Source organism: Physeter macrocephalus, chromosome 3, assembly GCF_002837175.3.
Source record: "Physeter macrocephalus isolate SW-GA chromosome 3, ASM283717v5, whole genome shotgun sequence".
Taxonomy (NCBI): Eukaryota; Metazoa; Chordata; class Mammalia; order Artiodactyla; family Physeteridae; genus Physeter; species Physeter macrocephalus.
Genome location: NC_041216.1, coordinates 1388261 through 1390917, shown reverse-complemented (window position 1 = coordinate 1390917; position 2657 = coordinate 1388261).

The window sequence follows — 2657 nt, the reverse complement described above, 5'->3', positions numbered from 1 at the left end:
CTATGACATAAATCACAGCAAGATGCTTTTTGACCCACCTCTAGAGAAATGGAAATAAAAACAAAAATAAACAAATGAGACCTAATGAAACTTAAAACCTTTTGCACAGCAAAGGAAACCATAAACAAGACGAAAAGACAACCCTTAGAATGGGAGAAAATATTTGCAAATGAAGGAACTGACAAAGGATTAACCTCCAAAATTTATAAGCTGCTCATGCAACTCAATATCCAAAAAACAAACAACCCAATCCAAAACTGGGCAGAAGAACTAAATAGACATTTCTCCAAAGAAGATATACAGTTTGCCAACAAACACGTGAAAGGATGCTCAACATCACTAATCATTAGAGAAATGCAAATCAAAACTACAATGAGGTATCACCTTACACCAGTCAGAATGGCCACCATCAAAAAATCTACAAATAATAAGTGCTGGAGATGGTGTGGAGGAAAGGGAACCCTCTTGCACTGTTGGTGGGAATGTAAATTGATACAGTCTCTATGGAGAACAGTATGGAGGTTCCTTTAAAAACTAAAACTACAACTACCATACCACCCAGCAATCCCACTACCTGGCATATACCCTGATAAAACTATAATTCAAAGAGTCATGTACCACAATGTTCATTGCAGGTCTACTTACAATAGCCAGGACATGGAAGCAACCTAAGTGTCCATCAACAGATGAATGGATAAAGAAGATGTGGCACATACATACAATGGAATATTACTCAGCCATAAAATGAAATGAAATTGAGTTATTTGTAGTGAGGTGGATGGACCTTGAGTGTGTCATCCAGAGTGAAGTAAGTCAGAAAGAGAAAAACAAATACCATGTGCTACCACATATATATCGAATCTAAAAAAAAAAATAAAATAAAATAAGGTTCTGAAGAACCTAGCGGCAGGACAGAGGAATAAAGTTGCAGACATAGAGAATGGACTTGAGGACATGGGGAGGGGAAGGGTAAGCTGGGAAGAAGAGAGACAGTGGCATGGACTTATATATACTACCAAATGTAAAATGGATAGCTAGTGGGAAGCAGCTACATAGCACATGGAGATAAGCTTGGTGCTTTGTTACCACCTAGAGGAGTGGGATAAGGTGGGTGGAAGGGAGACGCAAGAGGGAGGAGATATGCGGATATATGTATATGTATAGCTGATTCACTTTGTTATACAGCAGAAACTAACACACCATTGTAAAACAATAATGCTCCAATAAAGATGTTTAAAAAAATAAAAAATAAAATAAATTATAGTGTAATTGGAAAAAAAAAGAGAGAGAGAGAGAGAATGGCGTTGGGGAACTTAAGTTTCTTGCACAAGAACAAACAGCCAATAAGTGGTAGTTTACCAATCTTCCCATACAGAAACTTTGAGATCATTAGTGCAGAAATAGGTCTAAAGGACAAAGAATTTAGAGAGGCAGACATTTCAGTTTAGCAGCAAAGTACCTCCCCCAAATGGCTGACCTGTATCCCACCTGACAGGCAGTTATTACCCACTCTGCCATTTGATTTGTTCAAGGAAACACGGGGGGAAAAAAATCACAACCCTATAGAGATCCCAATTAACAGAAAATTAATTTAACAACATTTTTTAACCCCACCCCTAAGTACCTATACACTTCCTAAGAACTGTTGGTATGTGAACTGCAAATTCCTTGAGGACAGGTGCTGCGACTTCCTTTCAGCAGTGCCAGGGATCAGTGATGACAATAAACAATCAATGGTGCCCATCAGTGAACTGCAGGGAAGCAGAGACAGTGGTAAATCTGGCTGAGAACATTGGTATCTTCCTTGATTTCTCCCTTTTCCACCAAAACACCCAAGCCATCACATGCTCTTGCTTCTTTCCTCATCACATCTTTCAGCATCTCCCCACTCACTGCCACCATCCAAATCTAGTACCTTCATAAATTATGCCTAGGTCTCCCCCAGTAAATGTTCCTCTTCAATCCAACCCCCTCATCAGTACTCCCAAGCCATTCTTCTGAAAATACTGTGTCTCCCTCTTTCCTCCACCCCATTCCTCATCCCTGGTTCTTGAAAATAGAGGTTGCTTATCTTTAAGATAAAATCTATTATCATCCTGAATTACAAACTCTGTTACTCTCTGTCCTAGGAGAGAGGCACGCTCTCTCATCACACTTTAGCCACCTCATCACACTTTATCCACCTCATCACACTTTATCCACAAGACTCACCTCTCCACTACCCTGCTCCCTGACTCTTGTAGAAGAGCCACCAGGTAGACTGCACCCTCTGGAAGGAACTCCAACAGCCAGGAAGACCTCTTACCCATTATCCAGGCAGCACCCTTCCCCACAAAGCCAGAAGCAGGAAGCTCTCAACAGATGCAAGTCCCTTCCACCAGCCTCATATTCCCTACCCCCTCCCCAGATGGAGGGAACACTCCAATAGTCCATGGGACCCTTCACTTTCTGCCTGAAACCCTCTGGAACTGCTGCCTGGAACTTTGCCATACCATTGGTGCAGTGGTACTCACCCACTCAAATCACCTGCCTAGCCCAGCCCTGTTACATCTCTGAGTAAATGCTTTAGAACTATACCACTACCCAAATTTGCACCTAGGTGCTAGAGCCAAAATCTCAATCCCACCAGAAGTTCACGACTCTCTAGTCATTCATTA